This window comes from Balaenoptera borealis (genome assembly GCF_965194805.1).
Source record: "Balaenoptera borealis genome assembly, chromosome: 8".
NCBI lineage: Eukaryota > Metazoa > Chordata > Mammalia > Artiodactyla > Balaenopteridae > Balaenoptera > Balaenoptera borealis.
The window spans coordinates 40444014-40468352 of NC_138865.1; the positions used below are offsets into that span (position 1 = coordinate 40444014).

At 35.5% G+C, this 24339-nt stretch overlaps 1 protein-coding gene across 2 annotated transcripts in view; it reads left to right on the top strand.

Annotated features, from left to right (window-relative positions):
• GKAP1 (G kinase anchoring protein 1) overlaps positions 1 to 24339 on the top strand; it is an 80475-nt gene that overhangs the window by 29622 nt on the left and 26514 nt on the right. The window lies entirely within an intron of this gene.

Consider the following 24339-nt stretch of genomic DNA (forward strand, 5'->3'; position numbering starts at 1 on the left):
TCTAGACAAGCAGAGTGAATAATAGAATAGGTGCTCTTAAAAACCTCAAATAATCATGCTTTTAAGGAACATTACTTGATCCTTAAAGTTTTTTTGTTTTTAATTTTAACTTGTTGCCTTTTTAAGTGTCAGTGCTTCTGGATAGAGTATCACATAGCTACTCCTTTCTCTTTAGTCCCACTTTTATCAGGCCTTCCCAACTCCAGTCCTTCTAATGCCACTGAATAACTTTAAAAATTTTAGTGATCATCATATGGCTTGCAGTCTAAAAGGTCAAGTCTTCAATAAGCCTAAATAGACTACCTCTAGAAGAGAATGCAAGAAGTTGTAACAGTGGTTGCCAAAGGGTGGGGAAGAAGGGATTCCTGGGACAGGAATAGGAGAAAGGCTTACTTTTCACAATATAAGCTGTTGAATTTTCTATCTATTCTATGTACTACCTATTAAAATTTTATATTAAAAAGAAAAAGCACTGGGTGAGAGAAAGAACCGGGGAAAAAACCCAGTCCTATGTGGCTCCACAGCCTATTTCTTTTTTATTGGACTGTGCTTTCAGCATGTCTGCCTTGGATATATGAGCTTGTATAAATAATTTATTCATTTTAGATCCTAATTATATTAGCTAAAAAGTAAGATGTGGGATCTGTTGATTTCTAAAATTATGATAAGTGGTCAGTGTGTGATTGAAATAAATATTACATGCTAAAAAATGAACCCTGTAGTTAATACTACCAAAACACAGGAGAATAGCAATAATAGATCATTAAATTCTAAAAACAAATTCTCCCTAGCTTTAAAAAATCTCACCTAAAATCTGACTTTACCTAAGCAATTCAGCCTATATCCTACCCCTCTCAATGTCCTGAATCCATTTTTCTTCCCATGCCTTTCCTTATTCATGTTTATTATATTTGTTAGCTCTCTTGGTTATAAGTAACAGAAGCTGAACTCAATTGAGCATAAGCAAGAAAGGAGACACTTACTTGGTTCATATAGCCAAACCATGGAAGAATAGGGAAAGAACTGGCCTCATAGTTACTGGAGCCATGGATTTTATATAGCCTTAGGATAGTTCATTTTTCTCCCAAGTCTCAGTTGCCATTTATGGCCTCACCTCATGGCAGTTCACATGGTTACTGGGGGACCTCAGGGTTACATCATTATAGGATTTCCTATAAACTATTAATTAGCTCTTGAGGCTTGATAGAGTGAAGTTCAGGTGTTTTTTGTTGTTGTTTGTTTTTTGGAGAAGAAGGGAGCAAAAGTATTTCCTGGGTGGTGTGTCACACTTCCTGTCATCTCAGCATCAGGGGGCATATAATGTCTGGTTATTGTTATGTTAAAATTGATGAGTGGTTCTATCATTCTCCAGTAAAAGGAATCACAATTTCTTGGAGAAATGGCTCTGCTTCTAGGGCTGCAACAGGGTATATATAAGATGAGCCCGGAGCATCTTGTAGTGCCAGAAAATAAGGAAGTGCTCAAAAAACAAAAGGATAGGCTTGGGGCATATCAGAGGGACATAGGAACCAACCTGAAATACTTTGCAATGGCCAGAGCTGGGACAATATGAGAAACAAAATTAAATCCCTGAGTTGATACTAATATAAATAAGTTATTTGAATAAATGAGAGACAAGAGGCAAATCTCCCATACAGAAAATTTGCAGTAACTTATATGATTTATTCCCCCTCCAGGAGAGGGAGCTTAACTCCCTCCACTCCCCTTGAGTGTGGCCTGTATTTAGTAACCTGCTTCCAAAGATAGAGTACAGAAAGGGAGGGAAAATAACTACACTGGAGAAACCTGGCAAACACAGCTTTGACCAGGTGATCAATGTTATATTATTAGTGATAAATCATGTTGATAGCATGTACCCTTGATACGATGTGAAGAGAATGGCCTATTCCTCTGTGGGTTTCCCCCTAAAAACACATGTCTAATCCTGAGAAAAACATCAAACAAACCCATATCAAGGGATGTTCTACAAAATACCTGACCAGTATACCAGTATGACTTGAAAATATCAAGGTCATCTAAAACAAAGTCTGAGAAAATGTCATGGGTCAGAGAAGGCTAAGGAGACAGGGTAACTAAATGTAATATATCCTGGATGGGATCTTGGAACAGAAAAAAGACATTAGGGAAGAACTGCTTCTAGGGAAATCCAGATAAAGTGTGGAGTCTAATTATAGTAATATACCAATGTTGGTTCCTTAGTTGTAACAAATGTACCATAATAATGTAAGAAGTTATCAACCGGGGAAACTGGGTGAGAGATATATGGAAACTTTGTACTATGTGAAACTGTTCTGTAAATCTAAGACTATTCTGCAATTAAAAGTTTATTTTAAAAATTGATTAGTGGGTTCAGGTTTGTGAGCCAATATAAAGTTTCCCATCAGACTTTCACGTGATGCTTTTAGTAGCTATTAATGATTATTTGCTTGATAATAATTATTTCTTTAGAGCTTGTTCTTCATTAAATTTAAATTTATTGCTTCAGGAATACATGCATACAGTAATAATTGAATGATAAAGTTTATGAAACCAGTAGTATCCCAGCTATTTTCATTCCCTTACTACATTTTAAAGTCCTTCTCATATTTCAAGATTGACTCTGTGTCAAGCCATGCAAGAGTATTTAGAGTTCTTCTGAACGTGCTGTATTTTTTCATACTACCTTGTCTCCCATGTATTCTTCCCTTCCATCTTTCTCAGTGGTGTCTTTTCCGTGGATAGTTTGTTAGTTCTTGTGAGGGGCAGTGAAATCAGGAACAACCTATGTCACCATCTTGATGATGTCACACCCTTTCCATCTTTTTTTATTTGGCTAACTATGCATCAGAACTTGGCCAAAGAGTCACTTTTTCCTGGAAAGGTTCACTAATCATGGTCTTATTTAGATGCCCAAACATCCTGTGTATTCTTAATATCACTCAACACCCTGTTTTATCATTGTTTTGTTTCTTCACTAGAATTTGAGTTCTTGGAAGTCTACGACCATATCTTACTGCTTTAATTTCTTTGGTAGTCCTAACTCCTTTCACATAGTAGGTAATGTAAATGAATGTTGGTTGATGAGTGAATGTTCTGCTTTCCTTCTAAAACTTTCTCTAGCCTTTTTTGGTCTGCTTCTTCTGTGTATTTTTATCACACTATAACAGAAGCATATAGGTTTTAATTCCTCTGCCAGTTCAAGCACATTGTTAGGGCCTTCATGGACTTCTGCATTAAGAAGAATTTTAAGACTGCATCCTTGCTCAGCAAGAAAAAGTGCCACACTATCAGTTAATTATGTTTGCCATTTATAAAAGAGGAAGAAGTGGCTGCATGCTTTACAGGTATTTGCCATCCCTGATGTGTATAGAAGAGTGCTTAATTATTGTGTTTATTATTATATCATGTGTTGGTTTTTGTCTTTCGCAGTAAATTGTGCGTTCCATGAGAGTAGCTGATATGTAGCATAGTACTAATTGCATAGTAAGGGTTTAACAAATAATTATTTCAGGTCAAATTCAAGACTTGAGTTCATCAGGGTCTGTTCTAGGGGAAAGAAGAAAGTAGACTTATCCTATATATACTGTCATCTTTAATACTATGCTTATATAAAGAACACCATTATTTTGATTTCCTCTTGGAATAAATTCAAAGCAGTCAAGTGTGGCAAAAGAGGAATAACATACAGATGGAACATTTTGAGGTTTACATGTTACTGTATATTAAGGTATCTTAAAACTATTTTGGGGGGTTTTTTCTTTGTTTCTTTTAACTGTAAAGATGGGAGGCTATTCTTCTAAGAGTTGGCTTGGAGCCCTTAGAAATATGAAAAGAATTGTTAATCAGTGCATTTATACTTGTCAGTTTACTCTATAAATGATGTGTTCTTCAGATAGGAAACAGGTACTCAGTGGGAAGCTAGGTTTGTTTACTAATTGAAGTATAATTTGCACACAATAGAAAGTACCAGTCTTAAGTGTGCAGTTTGATGAGGTTTGACACATACATAAAGTTATATGACGTACATTTCAATCAAGATAAAGAACATTTTCATTACATTACAAAAAATTCCCTTCGACCCCATCGCAGTCATTCTCTCATGCCCTCCCCTACCCCCCACAGGCAACCACTTTTGTGATTTCTACCATCATAGATTAGTCTTGCCTCTTTATTTAAAATAAAGCATACAGTATGTTATTCTTTGGTCTGGGGCTCTTACCCTCAGCAAAATGTTTGAAGATTCATCCCTGTTGTTGTGTAGGAGTGGCTTTTTCCTTTTCATTGTTAAATTATATTCTGTGGTGTAAATGTATCACAGTGTGTTTGTTTATTCATCTTGTTGATGAACATTTGGTTTGTTTCCATTTTTTGACAGTTATGAATAAGGCTGCTATGACATTTTAAAAAACAGCTTTATCAAGGTATAATTTATGGATACTATAAAAGCTATCCATTTTAAGTGTACTATTCAGTGGATTTTAGTATATTTACAGAGATGTACAGCCATTACCATAATCTAATTTTGGATTATTTCCATCATCCCCAAAAGAAACCTCGTGCCCGTTACCTATACCCCTTTTGCCCTATCCTCCCCTCTCCCCTGGCCTAGGCAACTACTAATCTATTTTCTGTTTCTATATATTTGCCTATTCTGGACATTTTGTATGAATGGAGTCATAAAATATGTAGTCTTTTGTGACTTCTTACACTTAGCATGATGGTTTTTAAGTTCATCCACGTTGTAGCATGTATCAGGACATGCTACAGTTCCTTTTTATTGTTAATAGCATTCCATTGTATTTAATTTTATTTCTGTATTCATCAGTTAGACATCTGGGTTGTTTCCACTTTTTTGGTTATTGTGAATAATGCTGCTATGAACATTTGTGTACAGGTTCTTTTATGAACATGTGTTCAATTCCTCTTAGGTAAAAACCTAAGAATGAAATTGCTGTGTCATGGGGTAGATGATGTAACTGTAAGGAACTACTAAAGAGTTTTCCAAAATGGCTGTGCCATTTTACACTTGTGGACGTATAGGTGGGAGTTTGTGAAATAAAGAAAGTTATTTTTGCATTCCTTGCAGGGAGGCTGACAAAAGGTTTTTTATGATACTAGTCTTAGTTCCTTGCACTAAACTTTAAATGAAAAACATTTTCAATAATTATTTGTATTCCTCTGTGCCAGTAACAGCAGAAAGTGTAATTTAAAAGCAAAATGCGGGACTTCCCTGGTGGTACAGTGGTTAAGCCTCTGCGTGCCCGCTGCAGGGGGCCCGGGGTCAATCCCTGGTCAGGGAACTAGATCCCTCATGCTGCAACTAAAGAGCCCGCATGCCACAACTAAGATCCTGCACAAGGCAACGAAGATCCCATGTGCCACAACTAAGACCCAGTGCAGCAAAATAAATAAATAAATAAATACTTTTTTAAAAAGCAAAATGCTTTTTACAATAATAGATTATAATAATACTTAGACATAAATCTAATAAATGATCTGTGAGACCTATATTGGGAAAATTATAAAACTTTATTGAAAGATAGTAAAGACTTAAATGGAGATACATACCATGTTCATGGATTGGCAGACTTATTATAAAGGGGTCACTTTTCCTGAGGTTAATCTATCAAATCAGTGTAATCCCAATCAAAATCACAATTTAGTTTTTAAAATAAAAATGAAATCACTTCTAAAAATTAATGTGAAAGTGCAAAGGACCAAAAATAGCCAAAATGCTCTTGAGGAAGAAAAAGATAGGAGGACTTGAGCAATCACATATCCAAGATTTTTTTTTATAAAACTAATAATACTGTAAGGATTTGGCACAGTGATAGACAAATAGACCATTAGAACAAAATGGCCATAAACAGACCAACCATGTGTGTACCCTTGATTTATAACAGAATGATGTGGAGTATTACTGGGAAAAGGATGTACTTTTTAGAATAAGTGGGTTTTGGGGGGCCAGCTGAATATATTTATGGAAAAAAGGGATTGGATTATTCACATCATACACAAAAATTCATCCACAGTGGATCAAAGACCTAAAAGTCAAAGGCAGTGTTCTAATTCTTTTAGGTGCAAATATAAGAAGAATATGATTTTAGGGTAAGGAAGACACAAAACCCACTAGATTTAAATTTATACATTGAATCAAGCACTTCTTTTCATCAAAGTATATTAGAAAAGTGAAAGGATGATCTCCAGAGTAGGAAAAGATTTTTTTCCAAAGAAGAACTCAATTGAAGAATGGGTGGAAAAACAAGTACTCACAAAAGAGGATATTTACATGTCCTTAAAAACATACAAAAAGATGTTCACCCTCTTTCGTGATCAGGGAAATGCAAATTAAAACCACAGTGAGACAGTTATTTATCCTCCATGTTGGCAAAAATCAGAGTCTGATGATTTGAAGTGTTGCTGAGGATACAGCATAATGAATAGTATGCTGCTTATGAAGAGGTAACCTGTTATAAACAGTTTGGTCCAACATAGTATTGGATGTCCTAGTCAGGGCAATTAGTCAAGAAGAAGAAATAAAAGGCATCCAAATTGGAAAGGAATTCATAAAACTGTCATCGTTTGCAGATGACATGATATTACAGTTGACCCTTGACCAATGCAGGGGTCAGGGGTGACAATCCTCCGCTTAGTCAAAAATCCATGTATAGGGGCTTCCGTGGTGGCGCAGTGGTTAAGAACCCGCCTGCCAATGCAGGGGACATGGGTTCGAGCCCTGGTTCGGGAAGATCCCACATGCCGCGAAGCAACTAAGCCCGTGTGCCACAACTACTGATCCTGCACTCTAGAGCCCGCGAGCCACAACTACTGAAGCCCGTGTGCCACAACTACTGAAACCCATGCGCCTAGAGCCTGTGCTCTGCAACAAGAGAAGCCACCACAATGAGAAGCCTGCGTCCCGCAACAAAGAGTAGCCCCCGCTCACTGCAACTAGAGAAAGCCCGCGTGCAGCAGCGAAGACCCAATGCAGCCAAAAATTAAATAAATGAATAAATAAATAAATTTATAAAACAAAAACAAAAAACAAACAAATGTATAATTTATAGTTGGCCCTCTGTATACACAGTTCCTCCATATTAGAGGTTCCTCTGTGTTTGGAGTTCCGCATTCACAGATTCAGCCAACAGTAAATCATGTAGTACTATAGTATCTACTGTTGAAAAAAAATTCACGTATAAGTGGACCCATGTGATTCAAACTCGGATTGTTCAAGGGTCAACTGTAATATAGAAAACCATAAAGACTTCACCAAGAAACTGTTAGAACTAATAAATGAACTTCGCAGGGTACAAAACCAAGATACCGAAATGTCTTTCATTTCTATGCCCTAATAACGAGCTATCAGAAAAATTAAGAAAACAATCCCGTTTGCAATTGTATCAGAAAAATAAAACACCGAGGAATAAATTTAACCAAGGAGGTGAAAGACCTCTACACTGAAAACTACAGGAGTACCCTAGGAGATACTGCTGGTTTGGTTCCAGACCACCACAATAAAGCAAATGCTGCAGTAAAATGAGTCACACGAATTTTTGGTTTCCCAGTGCATATAAATTATGTTTACACTCTACTGTAGTCTGTTAAGTATGCAATAGCTTTATGTCTTTTAAAATGTTCATACATTAATTAAAAAATATTTTACTGATAGAAAATGCTAACCATCATCTGACAATACAGGATTGCTATAAACTTTCAGTTTGTCAAAAACGCAGTATCTGTGAAGCGCAATAAAGCAAAGCACAATAAAATGAGGTATACCTGTATTCTATTACACGAGTCCATTTATTCCTGTGCTAATATTGCAGTGTGCTCATCACATCATAATGTCTTATATATGAAAGAGCAAGGGACAGTTGTTAGTCATTAGAAAAATCAAATTGGATCTCTACCTTCCATCATACATTAAAATCTGTTCCACACAGATTGAATACTTGTATATGAAATACAAATTATACCACCCTTAGAACTATAAAATATAGGGGAATATGTTTCTGACCTGGGGGTAGGGGAAAACTTAACAAAAACACTATAAAATGAAAGATTGTTAAATTGGATGCTGTTCAAAATAAGTAACTTATTTTCCACAAAAATACTAAAAAGAATTTAAAAGACAAGGCACAAATTGAGAGAAGCTATTTTCGAAACATGGAACTGATCTCTATCTCTATTAGTGTCCAGGTACATAACAACTGTCACATGGTTAAAAAAGAGATTGTTGTCTTGTTTTCTTACTGTCTCATAGGATAAAAATTTTTTAAAATAGGTAAGAGACATCAGGCATTTTACAAAACAGGGAAAAATTAATAGCAAAAAGCATGAAAAAAAAGTCCAACTTTGCTACTGTTGGAGAAACGCACGTTAAGACCACACGGAGATACCATTTTTTTCCCCACTCAGCAGGTAGGCAAAAATTTTGAAGTTTGGAAATACCGAGATTCAGAGGTTATAAATCAAGGGAGTTATGGATCAGTTTACATTGGTGGAAGTGTAAATTAGTACAAATATTTTGTATAAGTTTGGTGTTCTTGGAAATTTGGATATACATTATAACCCCGGAGTCAATAAACTTCTGTAAAGGGACAGGTAGCAAATATTTTAGGCTTTGGGGCATATCAAATCTTTTTCACAACTACTGAACTCTGCTACTGTAGTGTAAAAGCAGCCATAGGCAATACATAAATGAGCATGGATGTGTTCCAATAAAATTTTATTTACAGAAAACTGCAACAGGCCCCTTTTGGGCCATAGTTTGCTGACCACTGATAAGACTTACCAGTTCTCATATAGGTATACATACCCTAGAGAAACCTTCCCATGTGTCCTGGGAACTGTACTTGAATGTTTATAAATGTGTAATAGCCCAGCCAAAAAAAAAAAAAAAAAAACCATGGAAAGATCCAAATGTTAATCTTCAGTAGAATGAATAAATTTTAAATATAATCACACAATGGTTTATGCAGTAGTGAAAATTAATGTATAGCTCTAGGCAACAAAATGGATGAATCCAAAAGAGAATGTTAAGTGAAAATGTCTTAGAACTATGTCAAAGTGATACCAATTTTATAAAATGTAAAATCAAGCAAAACTAAACACTCTTGCCAAAAATGTTTAAGCTATATATAAATCAAGCCTGAAGATCTGACTTCCATTTTACAGGAAATATAGGGATTAGATGTACCAGTTAACTGATACCTAATGGAAGCAATCAGGCAAATCTAGAAGATGGACATTTTGTAGGACAACTGGCCTGGTCTCTTCAGCAAGAAAGTAGTATGGAGAAGAAAAGTTGGACTGTGGAGAGGAGAGGTTCTGGATTAAAGGAGATTTAAGAATGACCAAATGTAATGTTTAGACCCAAATTAGATTAGCAATAGAAGACATTTTTATACAATTGAATAAATTTGAATATGAAGTAGGTATTAAGGAGTATTTTTGTTAGGTGTGATGACATTATGGTTAAATTAGAAAATTTATTTTTTGTAGCTAGCTGCATGTGAATTTTAAGATGAAATGTCGTGATGTCAATACTTTACTGTAAAATACCTAAGCAAAAAAGGGGGTGGGATAAATTGTTAAGGAAGATCTTAACAATTGTTAAAGCTAGGTGTAGAGTATATGGGTGAAAAATTTCATAATAAAAAGTAAAACAAGCAAAATGAAAATATATTCTTTCCTGTTACATCTATAAGACAACAATAAAAGATGGAAATGATAAACACTAAATTTGTTACTCTTTTGGAGGGCACATGGTATGGGTAATAGTCTAGTTTTTAAGTAAAATAGTGGAATAATGGGTGTCCTTTTTAAAAAAAAAAGCTTTACTGAGTTATAGTTTACATACTATAAGATTCACCCATCGTTAAGTATATAATTCAATAATTTATAATAAATTTAAAGAACTGTGCAACCATAACTATAGTCTAAATTTAGAACATTTCTATCATCCCCCAAAATTCCCTTATATCCATTTGTAGTCAATTTCTACTCCACCTTCAGCCCCTGGCAACTGCTGATCTACTTTGTGTCCCTATAGATTTGCCTATTCTGGTATCTAATGTGAATGGACTCATACAACATGTATTCTTTCATATCTGGCTTTCACTTAGCATAATGTTTTTGAGGTTTGTCTATGTTATCTGTCAGTAATTCATCTCACTTTATTGTTGAATAGCATTCCATTGTATACATGTTATTTATTCCCCAGTTGATGGACATTTGCTATCAACATTTGATACATGTCTTTGTGTGGAGGTGTTTTCATTTCTCTTAGGTGGATACTTAGGAGTGAAATTGCTGGGTTGTAGGTAATTTATGTTTAACTTTTATTTAAGTGTCTTTTCAAGCTGTGTTCCAAAGTGGCTGTACTATTTATCATTCCCAACAATATATATGAGGGTTCTTCCAGTTTCTCCACATCCTTCTCAACACTTGATACTGTCTCTTGTTTTGATTATAGCCACACTAGTGGCTGTGTGAGTGGCTGTCTCATTTTAACTTGCAATTCCATAATGACTAGAGATTTTGAACATCTTTTTATTTACTCATCAGCTATTCTTACATCTTATTTGGGGAAATGTCTATTCATACCTTCTGCCCATTTTTATGTGTGTTGTCTTATTATTATTTTGTAAAATTCTGGATACAGGACCTCTATCAAATACATGACTTGCAAATATTCTCTCCCAGACTGTGACTTGCCTTCTTACTTTCTTAATTGTGTCTTTTGAAACAGAAAATTTTTTGATGTTGATGAAGTCTAGTTTATCAATTTTTTCTTTTATGGGTCATGATTTTGGTGTTCATTTAATAACTCTTTGTCTAACCCAAGGCCACAATGATTTATTCCAGAAGTTTTATGGTTTTAATTCTTCCTTTAAAGTCTATGATCCATTTTTTTCTTTTTTTCATTGTGGTAAAATACACATAAAATTTACCATTTTAACCATTTTTAAATGTACAGTTCAGCGGTATTAAGTACATTCACATTGTGCTGCCATCACCACCATTCATCCCAATAACTCTTTTCATCTTGTAAAAGTGAAAATCTGTACCTATTAAACAATAACTCATTCTCCCCTCCGCCCCAACCCCTGGAAACCACCATTCTACTTTCTATGCCCTTGAGTACTTTTAAGTACCTAATATAAGTGGAATCATACATAAATATTTGTCTTATTGCGACTGACTTATTTCACTTACCGTAACGTCCTTAAGTTTCATCTGTGTTATAGCATATTGCAGAATTTCCTTTGTTTTTAAGGCTAATAGTCCATTTTTTGTATATACCACATTTTGCTTATTCATTCATCCGTTGTTGGTCACTTGGGTTGCTTCCATGTTTTAGCTGTTGGGAATAATGCTGTGAACGTGGGTGTACAAATACCTCTTTGATACCTTGCTTTCAGTTCCTTTGGGAATATACCCAGAAGTAGAATTGCTGGATCATATGGTAATTCTATTTAAAATTTTTGAGGTACCCCATACTATTTTATACAGCAGCTATACCATTTTACATTCCCACCAACAGTGTGCAGGGGCTCCAGTTTTTCCACATCCTTGCAAACACTTGTTCTTTTTTTTTTTTTTTTTTTTTTTTACAGTACCCATCCTAAAGGGTCTGAGGTAACATCTCATTGTAATTTGATTTGCATTTCCCTAATGATTAGTGATGTTGATCATCTTTTCATGTGCTTATTGGCCATTTGTATATCTTCTTTGGAGAACTGTCTCTTCAAGTCCTTTGTCCATTTTTTAATTTGGTTGTTTGGTTGTTGTTGTTACTGAGTTTTAGAAGTCTCTATATATTCTGGATATTAATCCCTTATCAGATATGTGATTCAAAGATATTTTTTTCCCATTCTGTGGGTTGACTTGGTCAAGTGTGTAATTTTTTCACTATGCTGCTGAATCCTGTTTCCTAGTATTTTGTTGAGGATTTTTGCATTGATGTTCATAAGGGATATTAGTCCGTAGTTTTCTTGTAGTGTCTTTGTCTAGCTTGGATATCAGGGTAATGCTGGCCTCATAAAGTGAGTTAGGAAGTGTTTCTCCTCTCCAGTTTTTTAGAAGAGTTTGAGAAGGATTGATTTTAGTTCTTTAAATGTTTGGTAGGATTCACCAGTGACACCATCAGGTCCAGGGCTTTTCTTTGCTGTGAGATTTTGCATTACTGATTCAATCTCCGCACTAGTTTTAGGTCTATTTAGATTTTCTGTTATTTGTGATTTAGTCTTGGTAGGTTTTGTGTTTCTAGGAACTTGTCTATTTCATCTAGGTTATCCAATTTTTTTGGTGTATACCTGTTTATAATACTCTCTTATAATGCTCACTTCTGTAGAATCAGTAGTAATGTCCCCATTTTCATTTCTGATTTTAGTAATTCAAGTCTTCTTTCTTTTTTTCATAGCTCATCTGGATGAAGATTTGTCAATTTTTAAAAATCTTTTTGAAGAACCAACTTTTGGTTTCATTGATTTTTCTCTATTATTTTTCTGTTCTCTGCTTTATCTCTATCATTTCCTTCCTTCTGCTAGCTTTGAATTTAGTTTGTTCTTTTTCTAGTTCCTTAAGTTGTAAAGTTAAGTTCTTGATTTGAGATCTTTCTTTTTTTTAAGGTAAGCATTTATAGCTATAAATTTCTCCTCTAGCACCATTTTCACTGTGTCCCGTAAGTTTTGGTATGTTGTGTTTTGGTTTTCACTTGTCTCTACATGATTGTCCTTGTGGTTTCTTCCCTGATCCTTTGGTTGGATAAAATTGTGTTGTTTAATTTCCACATTTTGTGAACTTTCCACTTTTCTCTATGTTGTTGATTTCTAACTTCATCCGACAGTGGTCAGAGAAAATACTTTGTATGATATCTGTCTTTTAAAATCTATGGAGACTTAATTTGTGACCTAATGTGGGCTATCCTGGAAAATCTGTGTGCACTTAGAATGTGTATACTGTTGTTGGTTAGAGTGTTCTGCATGTATCTGTCAGATCGAATTGGTTTATTGTGTTAACTCCTCTGTTTCCTTACCTGTGTCTGGTTGTTCTGTTCATTATTGTGAGTGGTGTATTGAAATCCCAAACTGTTATTGGAGAACTGTCTATTTCTCCCTTCAAACCTGTCAGTTTTTGCTTAATATATTTTTATGGTCTGTAGTTAGGTGTGTAAATGTTTATAATTATATTTTCTTGCTGTATTAAACCTTTTATTAATATATCCTGTCCTTCTTTATCTCTTGAAACTTTTTTTGATGTAAAGTCTGTTTTGTCTGATACTAGTATAGCCACTCTTGTTCTCTTTTGGTTATTATTTTCACATAGTGTATTTTTTCATCCCTCACTTTCAACCTGTTTGTGTCTTTGGATCTCAAGTGAGTCCCTTGGAGAGAGCATATACTTGGATCATATATCTTTATACATTCTACCAATCTCTGTCTTTTGATTGGAGAGCTTAATCATTTTCATTCGATGTTATTACTGATAAGGAGGTGGTACTTTTTTTTTTTAGTTATAATTAACATAAAATATGTTAGGTTTCTCAGATTTAACATAGTGATTTGATATTTTTATGCATTGTGAAATGATCACTGCGATAAAACCAGTTACCTCCATTATCACACAAAGTTGTTTTTACAGTATTTTTAAAAATTTTATTTATTATTTATTTTTGGCTGTGTTGGGTCTTCGTTGCTACGCGCGGGCTTTCTCTAATTGCAGCAAGTGGGGGCTACTCTTCGTTGCGGTGTGTGGGCTTCTTGTTGTAGTGGCTTCTCTTGTTGCGGAGCACAGGCTCTAGGCATGTGGGCTTCAGTAGTTGTGGCACGTGGGCTCAGTAGTTGTGGCTCGCGGGCTCTAGAGCGCAGGCTCAGAAATTGTGGGGCATGGGCTTAGTTGCTCTGTGGCATGTGGGATCTTCCTGGACCAGGGCTCGAACCCATGTCCCCTGCATTGGGAGGCGGATTCTTAACCGCTGTGCCACCAGGGAAGTCCCCTGTTTTTACAGCATTATTGACTACATTCCCCATGTGTACGTTACATCCCTGTGACTTGTTTATCTTACAGTTAGAAGTTTGTACATCTTAATTCATTTAGCCTATTTCATCCATCCCCCTCCCCTAATCTGGCAACTGCCACTTTGTTCTCTGTATCTATAAGTATGTTTGTTTTGTTTTTTAGATTCCACTTATAAGTGAAATCATATGGTACTTGTTTTTCTCTGTCAGACTCATTTCACTTAGCATGATACAAGGAGGGACGTCTGTCATTGTGCTATTTATTTTTTATATGCCTTATAGGTTTTTTGTCTCTCATTTCCTGCATTGCTGTTTTCTTTTGTGTTTAGTTGATTTTTTGTAGTGAAATATTTTAAATTCCTTTCCTGTTTCCTTTTGTGTATATTCTCTAGCTATGTTCTTTGTGATTACCTTGGGGATTACATTTAACATTCTACAGTTGTAACACTAATTTGAATTTATAGCAGCTTAACTTCAGTAACATACAAAAATTATTCCTTTACACTGCTGTCCCCACCCCTTTCAGTTTCTTTTAATTGAAGTATAGTTGATTTACAATGTTTCAGGTGTATAGCAAACTGATTCAGTTATATGTGTATATACATACACACACATATATTTCAGATTCTTTTCCATTATAGGTTATTACAAGATACTGAATATAGTTCCCTGTGCTATACAGTAGATCCTTACTGTTTTTTCTGTTTTATGTATAGTAGTGTGTATCTGTTAATCCCAAATCCCTAATTTATCCCTTTCCCCCTTTCCCCTTTGGTAGCCTTACGTTTGTTTTCTATGTGAGTCTATGTCTATTTTGTAACTTCCTTTATATCATTTTTTTAAGATTCCACATATAAGTGATATCATTTGTCTTTCTCTGTCTGACTTACTTCACTTAGTATGATAATCTCTGGGTCCATCCATGTTGCTGCAAATGGCATTATCTCATTGTTCTTTTATGGCTGAGTAATTTTCCTGTGTATGTGTGTATGTGTGTATCTTCTTTATCCATTCATCCGAAGATGGACATTTAGGTTGCTTCCATGTCTTGGCTATTGTAAATAGTACTGCTCTGAACATTGGGGTGCATGTATGTATTCAAACTAGAGTTTTCATCTTTTCTGGATATATGCCTAGGAATGGGCTTGCTGGATCATATGATAACTCTATTTTTTGTTTTTTAAGGAACCTCCATACTGTTCTCCATAGTGGCTGCACCAGTTTACATTCCCACCATCAGTGTAGGAGGATTCCCTTTTCTCCATACCCTCTCCAGCATTTATTTGTAGACTTTTTGATGATGGCCATTCTGAACAGCATGAGGTGATAACTTATTGTAGTTTTGACTTGCATTTCTCTAATAATTAGTGGTGTTCAGCATCTTTTCGTGTGCCTGTTGGCCATCTCTATGTCTTCTTTGGAGAAATGTTTATTTAGGTCTTCTGCCCATTTTTTGAATTTTTTTTTTAATTGAGCTGTTTTTATATTTTAGAAATTAATACCTTTGTTGGTTACATCGTTTGCAAATATTTTTACCCAGTCCATAGGTTGTCTTTTTGTTTTGTTTATGGTTTCCTTTGCTGTGCAAAGCTTATAAGTTTAATTAGGTCCCATTTGTTTATTTTTGTTTTTATTTCCATTACTGTAAGAGACGGATCCAAAAAGATATTGCTGTGATTTATGTCAAAGAGTGTTCTGCCTGTGTTTTCCTCTAGGAGTTTTATAGTATCTGGCCTTTAATCATTTTGAGTTTATTTTTGTGTATTGTGTTAGAGAATGTTCTAATTTCATTCTTTTATATGTAGGTGTCCAGCTTTTCCAGCATGACTTATTGAAGAGACTGTCTTTTCTCCATTGTATATTCTTGCCTTCTTTGTCATAGATTAATTGACCATAGCTGTGTGGGTTTATTTCTGGGTTTTCTGTCCTGTTCCATTGATCTATATTCTGTTTCTGTGCTAGTACTATACTGTTTTGATTACAGTAGCTTTGTAATATAGTTTGAAGTCAGGGAGCCTGATTCCTCCCCATCTCCATTTTTCTTTCTCAAGATTGCTTTAATTATCCTGGGTCTTCATGTTTCCATAAAAAGTAAAAAAAATTTTTGTTCCAGTTCTGTGAAAAATGCCATTGGTAATTTGATAGGAATTGAATTGAATCTGTAGGTTGCCTTGGGTAGTATAGTCATTTTGACAATATTGATTCTTCCAATCCAAAAACACAGTATATCTTTCCATTTGTTTGTGTCATCTTTGATTTCTTTCATCAGCGTCTTATAGTTTCTGGAGTACAGGTCTTTTGCCTCCATAAGTAGGTTTATTTCTAGGTATTTTATTCTTTTTGATAGTGGTAAATGAGATTGTTTCCTTAATTTCTGTTTCTCACCTCTTGTTGTTAGTGTATAGAAATACAACAGATTTCTGTGTATTAATTTTGCATCCTGAAACTTTACTGAATTCATTGATGAGTTCTGGTCATATTTTGGTGGCATCTTTAGGATTTTCTATGTATAGTATCATGTCATCTGCAAACAATGACAGTTTAACTTCTTCTTTTCCCATTTGGATACCTTTTATTTCTTTTTTTCCTCTGATTGTTGTGGCTAGGACTTCCAAAATTATGTTGAATAAAAGTGGCGAGAGTGGACATCTTTGTCTTGTTTCTGATCTTAGAGGAAATGCTTTCAGCTTTTCACTGTTGAGTATGATGTTAGCTGTGTGTTTGTCATATATGGCCTTTATTATGTTGAAGTGTGTTCCCATTGTGCCTACTTTCTGGAGAGTTTTTAATCATAAATGGATGTTGAATTTTATCAGAAGCTTTTTCTGCATCTATTGAGATGATCATATGGTTTTTATTCTTCAAGTTGTTAATGTGGTGCATCAAACTGATTGATTTGTGGATATTGAAAAATCATTGCATCCCTGTGATAAATCCCACTTGATCATGGTGTATGACCCTTTAATGTGTTGTTGGATTCAGTTTACTAGTATTTTGTTGAGGATTTTTGTGTCTACGTTCATCAGTGATATTGGTCTGTAATTTTCTTTTTTTGTGATATCTTTGTCTGATTTTGGTATCAGGGTGATGGTGACCTCATAGAATGAGTTTGAAAGTGTTCCTTCCTCTGCAGTTTTTTGGAATAGTTTCAGAAGAATAGGTTTTAACTCTTCTCTATATGTTTGATAGAATTCGTCTGTGAAGCCATCTGGTCCTGGACTTTTTTGGTTGAGGGTTTTAAAATCACTTTCCATTTCAGTACTTGTGACTGGTCTGTTCATATTTTCTATTTCTTCCTGTTTCAGTCTTGAAGATTGTATAACACCTTTCTAAGAATTTGTCCATTTCTTCTAGGGTGTCCATTTTTATTGGCATATAGTTGCTTGTAGTAGTCTGTCATGGTCCTTTCTATTTCTGTGGTGTCGGTTGTAACTTCTCCTGTTTCTTTCTGGTTTTATTGATTTGGGCCCTCTCCCTTTTTTGCTTGATGAGTCTAGCTAAAGGTTTGTCAATTTCATTTATCTTTTCAAAGAACCAGTTTTAGTTTTGTTGATCTTTTCTACTGTTTTTTCAGTCTCTGTTTCATTTATTTCTGCTCTGATTTTTATGATTCCTTTCCTTCTACTTACTTTGGGCTTTGTTTGCTCTTCTTTCTGAAGTTGCTTTAGATGTAATGTTAGGTTATTTATTTGAGATTTTTCTTGTTTTCTGAGATAAGCTTGTATAGCTATAAATTTCCCTCTTAGAACTGCTTTTGCTGCATCCCATAGGTTTTGGATCGTGTGTTTTTGTATGTGTGTGGTTTTTTTAAATTTTTATTTTAATTAATTTAGGCTGTGTTGGGTCTTCATTGCTATGCTCAGGCTTTCTCTAGTTGCGGAGAGCAGGGGCTGCTCTTTGTTGCGGAGCATGGGCTTCTCATTGCGGTGGCTTCTCTTGTTGCGGAGCACAGGATCTAGGCGCGCGGGCTTCAGTAGTTGTGACTCGCGGGCTCTAGAGCACAGGGTCAGTAGTGTGGCGCACGGACTTAGTTGCTCTGCGGCATGTAGGATCTTCCCGAACCAGGGCTCGAACCCGTGTCCCCTGCATTGGCAGGCAGATTCTTAACCACTGCACTACCAGGGAAGTCCCTGCATCGTGTTTTCATTGTCATTTGTCTCTAGGTATTTTTTGATTTCCTCTGTGACTTCTTCTGTGATCCATTGGTTGTTTAGTATCATATTGTTTAGCCTCCAAGTGTTTGTGTTTTTTGCAGTTTTTTCTTATAGTTGATTTCTAATCTCATAGCATTGTGGTTAGAAAACACACTTGATGCTATTTCAGTTTTCTTAAAGGCTTGCTTTGTGGCCCAGCATGCGGTCTATCCTGGAGAATGTTCCATGTGCACTTGAAAAGAATGTGTTTTCTGCTGCCTTTGGATGGAATGCTCTATAAATATCAATTAAGTCCATTTGGTCTAAGGTATCATTTAAGGCCTATGTATTGTCATTGATTTTCTCTCTGGATGATCTATTGATGTAAGTGAGGTGTTAAAGCCCCCCACTATTATTGTGTTACTGTTAATTTCTTCTTTTATTCCTGTTAACATTTGCCTTGTATATTGAGGTGCTCCTATGTTGGATGCGTATATTTACAATTGTTGTATCTTCTTCTTGGATTGATCCCTCGATCATTATGTATTGTCCTTCTCTGTCTCTTGTAACAGTCTTTATTTTATTTATTTTTTAGCATGTTGATTGGAGTATAATTGCTTTACAATGTTGTGTTAGTTTCTGCTGTATAACAAAGTGAATCGGCTATCCATATACACATATCCCCATATCTCTTCCCTTTTGCGTCTCCTTCCCACCCTCCCTATGCCACCCCTCTAGGTGGTCACAAAGCACCAAGCTGGTCTCCCTGTGCTATGCAGCTGCTTCCCACTAGCTATCTGTTTTACATTTGGTAGTGTATATATGTCAGTGCTACTCTCTCACTTCGTCCCAGCTTACCTTTCCCCATCCCTGTGTCCTCAAGTCCATTCTCTACATCTGCGTCTTTATTCCTGTCCTGCCCCTAGGTTCATTAGAACCATTTTTCTTTTTAGATTCCATATATATGTATTAGCTTATGGTATTCGTTTTTCTCTTTCTGACTTACTTCACTCTGTATGACAGACTCTAGGTCCACCCACCTCAGTATAAATACCTCAATTTCGTTTCTTTTTATGGCTGAGTAATATTCCACTATATACGTGCCACATCTTCTTTATGCATTCTTCCGTCGATGGACACTTAGGTTACTTCCATGTCCTGGCTCTTGTAAATAGTGCTGCAGTGAACATTGTGGTACAGGACTCTTTTTGAATTATGGTTTTCTCAGGGTGTATGCCCAGTAGTGGGATTGTTGGGTCATACGGTAGTTCTATTTTTAGTTTTTTAAGGAACCTCCATACTGTTCTCTCTAGTGGCTGTATTAATTTACATTGCCACCAACAGTGCAAGAGGGTTCCCTTTTCTCCACACCCTCTCTAGCATTTATTGTTTGTAGATATTTTGATGATGGCCATTCTGACTGGTGTGAGGTGATACCTCATTGTAGTTTTGATTTGCATTTCTCTAATGATTAGTGATGTTGAGCATCCTTTCGTGCGTTTGTTGGAAATCTGTATATCTTCTTTGGAGAAATGTCTGTTTAGATCTTCCACCCATTTTTGGATTGGGTTGTTTGTTTTTTTGATGTTGAACTGCATGAGCTGCTTGTATATTTTGGAGATATACAAGCAACTTTGTCAGTTGCTTTGTTTGCAAATATTTTCTGCCATCCTGAGGGTTGTCTTTTCGTCTGTTTATGGTTTCCTTTACTGTGCAAAAGCTTTTAAGTTTCATTAGGTGCCATTTGTTTATTTTTGTTTTTATTTCCATTTCTCTAGGAGGTGGGTCAAAAAGGATCTTGCTGTGATTTATGTCATAGAGTGTTCTTCCTATGTTTTCCTCTAAGAGTTTTATAGTGTCTGGACTTACATTTAGGTCTTTAATCCATTTTGAGTTTATTTTTGTCTATGGTGTTAGGAAGTGTTCTAATTTCATTCTTTTACATGTAGGTGTCCAGTTCTCCCAGCACCACTTATTGAAGAGGCTGTCTTTTCTCCATTGTATATTCTTGCCACCTTTATCAAAGATAAGGTGACCATATGTGCGTGAGTTTATCTCTGGGCTTTCTGTGCTGTTCCATTGATCTATATTTCTGTTTTTGTGCCAGTACCATATTGTTTTGATTACTGTAGCTTTGTAGTATAGTCGGAAGTCAGGGAGTCTGATTCCTCCAGCTCCGTTTTTCTTTCTCAAGATTGCTTTGGCTATTCGGGGTCTTTTGTGTTTCCATACAAATTGTGAAATTTTTTGTTCTAGTTCTGTGAAAAATGCCATTGGTCGTTTGATAGGGATTGCATTGAATCTGTAGATTGCTTTGGGTAGTATAGTCATTTTCACAATGTTGATTCTTCCAATCCAAGAACATGGTCTATCTCTCCATCTGTTTGTATCATCTTTAATTTCTTTCATCAGTGTCTTATAGTTTTCTGCATACAAGTCTTTTGTCTCCTTTGGTAGGTTTATTCCTAGGTGTTTTATTCTTCTTGTTGCAGTAGTAAATGGGAATGTTTCCGTATTTTCTGTCTCAGATTTTTCATCATTAGTGTATAAGAATGCAAGAGATTTCTGTGCATTAATGTTATATCCTGCTGCTTCATTAAATTAATTGATTAGCTCTAGTAGTTTTCTGGTAGAGTCTTTAGGATTCTCTATGTATAGTATGTCATCGGCAAACAGTGACAGTTTTACTTCTTCTTTTCTGATTTAGATTCCATTTATTTTTCTTCTGTGATGGCTGCGGCTAAAACTTCCAAAACTATGTTGAATAATAGTGGTGAGAGTGGGCAGCCTTCTCTTGTTCTTGATCTTAGCGGAAAGGGTTTCAGTTTTTCACCATTGAGAACGAAGTTGGCTGTGGGTTTGTCATATATGGCCTTTATTATATTGAGGTAGGTTCCCTCTATGACTACCTTCTGGAGAGTCTTTCTCATAAATGGGTGTTGAATTTTGTCAAAAGCTTTTTCTGTATCTGTTGAGATTTTCATATGGTTTTTATACTTCAGTTTGTTAATATGGTGTATCACATTGATTGATTTGCATATATTGAAGAATCCTTGCAGTCCTGGGATAAACCCCAGTTGATCATGGTGTATGACCCTTTTAATGTGCTGTTGGATTCTGTTTGCTAGTATCTTGTTGAGGATTTTTGCATCTGTGTTCATCAGTGATATTGGCCTGTAGTTTTCTTTTTTTGTGACATCTTTGTCTGGTTTTAGTGTCAGTGTGATGGTGGCCTCGTAGAATGAGTTTGGGAGTGTTTCTCCCTCTGCTATATTCTGGGAGAGTTTGAGAAGGATGGGTGTTAGCTGTTCTCTAAATGTTTGGTAGAATTCACCTGTGAAGCCATCTGGTCCTGGGCTTTTGTTTGTTTGGAGAGTTTTAATCACAGTTTCAGTTTCAGTGCTTGTGATTGGTCTGTTCATATTTTCTGTTTTTTCTGGTTCAGTCTTGGAAGGTTGTGCTTTTCTAAGAATTTGTCCATTTCTTCCAGGTTGTCCATTTTATTGGCATAGAGTTGCTTGTAGTAATCTCATGATCCTTTGTATTTCTGCAGTGTCAGTGGTTACTTCTCCTTTTTCATTTCTAATTCTGTTGATTTGAGTCTTCTCCCTTTTTTTTTCTTGATGATTCTGGCTAATGGTTTATCAATTTTGTTTATCTTCTCAAAGAACCAGCTTTTATTTTTATTGATCTTTGCTGTTGTTTCCTTCATTTCCTTTTCATTTATTTCTGACCTGATGTTTATGATTTCTTCTGCTAACTTTGGGGTTTTTTTTTTCCTTCTTTCTCTAATTGCTTCAGGTGTAAGGTTAGGTTGTTTATTTGAGATTTTTCTTGTTTCTTGCAGTAGGATCGTATTGCTATAAACTTCCCTCTTAGAACTGCTTTGCTGCATCTCATAGGTTTTGGGTCATTATGTTTTCATTGTCATTTGTTTCTAGGTATTTTTGGATTTCCTCTTTGATTTCTTCAGTGATCTCTTGGTTATTTAGTAGTCTGTTGTTTAGCCTCCACGTGTTGGCATTTTTTACAGTTTTTTTCCTGTAATTGAAATCTAGTCTCATAGCGTTGTGGTTGGAAAAGATTCTTGATACGATTTCAATTTTCTTAAATGTACCAAGGCTTGATTTGTGACTGAAGATATAATCTATCCTGGAGAATGTTCCATGAGCTCTGGAGAAGTAAGTGTATTCTGTTGTTTTTGGATGGAATGTCCTATAAATATCAATTAAGTCTTTCTCGTCTAATGTATCATTTAAAGCTTGTGTTTCCTTATTTATTTTCATTTTGGATGATGTGTCCATTGGTGAAAGTGGGGTGTTAAAGTCCCTACTATGGTTGTGTTACTGTCGATTTCCCCTTTTATGTCTGTTAGCATTTGCCTTATGTATTGAGGTCCTCCTATGTTAGGTGAATAAATGTTTACAATTGTTATATCTTCTCTTGGATTGATCCCTTGATCATTATGTGGTGTCCTTCTTTGTCTCTTGTAACAGTCTTTACTTTAAAGTCTGTTTTGTCTGATATATTGTTATTCCAACTTTCTTTTGATTTGCATTAGCATGGAGTACCTTTTTCCATTCCCTCACTTTCAGTCTGTATGTGTCTCGAGATCTGAAGTGCGTCTCTTATAGACAGCATATATATGGGTCTTGTTTTTGTATCTATTCAGGAAGTCTATGTCTTTTGGTTGGAACATTTTATCCGTTTACGTTTAAGGTAATTATCAATATGTATGTTCTTATTGCCATTTTGTTAATTGTTTTGGATTTGTTTTGGTAGGTATTTCCCCCCTTTCTTCTTTTGTTCTCTTCTCTTGTGATTTGATGACTTTATATTTAGTATTGTATTTGTATTCCTTTTTCTTATTTGTGTGTATATCTGTTATAGATTTTTGGTTGGTGTTTACCGCAAGGTTTTTGTATAGCAGTGTATGTATATACATGATTGTTTCAAGTAGCTTAACCCTTAATTTCAAATGCCTTTTAAATACCTTGCATTTGTATTCTCCTCCCCTCATGATTACTGTTTTTTATATCATATTTTATGTCTAATTGTTTTGTGCATTCCTTAACTGCTTATTGTGGATACAGATGATTTTACTACTTTTGTCTTTAAATCTCCCTACAAGCTTGGTGTGGATGATTTCTTACCTTTACCGTATGTTTGCCTTTACCAGTGAGCCTTTTCATTCTGTAGTTTTCTTGTTTCTAGTTGTGGCCTTTTCATTTTTGCCTAGATAAGTTCCTTTAACGTTTGTTGTAAAGCTGGTTTGGTGGTGTGGAATTCCTTCAGTTTTTGTTTGTCTGTAAAGCCTTTGACTTCTCTGTCAAATCTGAATGAGAGCCTTGCTGGGTAGAGTATTTTGGCTTTAGGTTTTTCCTTTTCATCACCTTAAATAGATCATGCTACTCCCTTGGGTCCTGCAGAGTTTCTGCTGAAAAATCAGCTGATAACCATATGGGAGTTCACTTGTATGTTATTTTTTGCTTTTCCCTTGCTGCTGTTAGTATACTCTCTTTATCTTTAATTTTTGTCATTTTAATTACAGTTTATCTTGGTGTATTCCTCTTTGGGTTAATCTTGTATGAGACTCTCTGTGCTTCCTGGACTTGGGTGACTGTTTACTTTTCAAGGGAGTTTTTTAGCTATTATCTCTTCAAATATTTTCTTGGGCCCTTTCTCTCTTCTTCTTCTGGGACCCCTGTAATGTGAATATTAGTGCTTTTGATGTTGTCCGGGAGGTCTCTTAAACTGTCTTCACTTCTTTTCATTCTTTTTTCTTTTTTATTGTTCAGTGGCAGTGATTTCACTGATCCATTCTTCTGAAGTATTTAGTTTACTATTGAGTCCTTCTAGTGTATTTTTCATTTCAGTTATTGTATTCTTCATCTCTGTTTGGTGTTTCTTTATGGTTTTGTAGCTGTTTGTTAAAAACTTCCGACTTCTTGCTCTGTGCATCCATTCTCCTCCCGAGTTCTTGGATCTTCTTTATGATCATTACTTTGAACTCTTTCTTGGGTAGATTACCTATCTCCAGTTCACTTAGTTCTTCTTCTGGGGTTTTATTTTGTTCCTTTGTCTGGAACATATTCCTCTGCTGCCTCATTTTGTCTACGTTGCTATTCATATCTCTGTGTATGTGATAGGTCAGCTCTGATTCTTGACCTAGGAGAAGTGGC